Raw genomic sequence first — 821 nt, 5'->3', positions numbered from 1 at the left:
TCTTAATTGTCAAATAGCACATGTTGGATATGAGCACACGGCCATAAGTAGTTTCTTACACACTATAGCGTTGTATATTCAATGTCTCGACTGGAATCAGAGTGATACGGAGAACCAAGGAGCAAGGAAATCATCAATCGAGTGTTTTATATGTAATGTTTCGATCGTCCTGCAAATCCATTGTTTTACTGATAAAACATTTCAACAAATTTCTTTTTGTTTCATTTTCGCCTAAATTGAACCTAATAGATAAAAGCAATATGGAACTTGGTATCACTAGTTCCTTTTCCCTAATGTCACCATAAACAAATCAGCATTTCAAGACCTTTTTCCCTTTGTGGTACCCTTGTAAGAATAACGATGTACCAAAGAATCCCTGTACGAGAAAATGCTGTACCTAACGTATGTATTTCTCAAGTTTTTAGACGATTTTAGAAACCTAACCTAACCTATTTTTTTCTTGATTTATATAGCGTCCTTACATGATGGGGTAACGAATTATAATATATAAGGCATATGGATAATAATGGCCTACGTCTCCGTCTTCGATGCACAAGAACCGGTCACATATAGTTCAAATCTCCCAACACTAAGGACCGTTTTAAGTGAATTAACTGCATTCGGGGTAACTATATTTACCTTGATTATTATACTTTGGAATAGAGTGGTAAAACGCCGCAGTTTTCAAAATATGTGTTGTGCTGTACATCTATGATAAAGTTAGGCTTGAAAATGCCAGAAAATTTAATTTCCATATAAGGTTTTATTAATGTATATACGATTATGAACAGAAAGATTTTGGAGAGGGGGGAAATGTATAA

This window comes from Penaeus monodon, chromosome 31 (assembly GCF_015228065.2).
Source record: "Penaeus monodon isolate SGIC_2016 chromosome 31, NSTDA_Pmon_1, whole genome shotgun sequence".
Taxonomy (NCBI): domain Eukaryota; kingdom Metazoa; phylum Arthropoda; class Malacostraca; order Decapoda; family Penaeidae; genus Penaeus; species Penaeus monodon.
The sequence above is the reverse complement of the archived record's forward strand: the minus strand, read 5'-3'. Positions refer to the sequence as shown.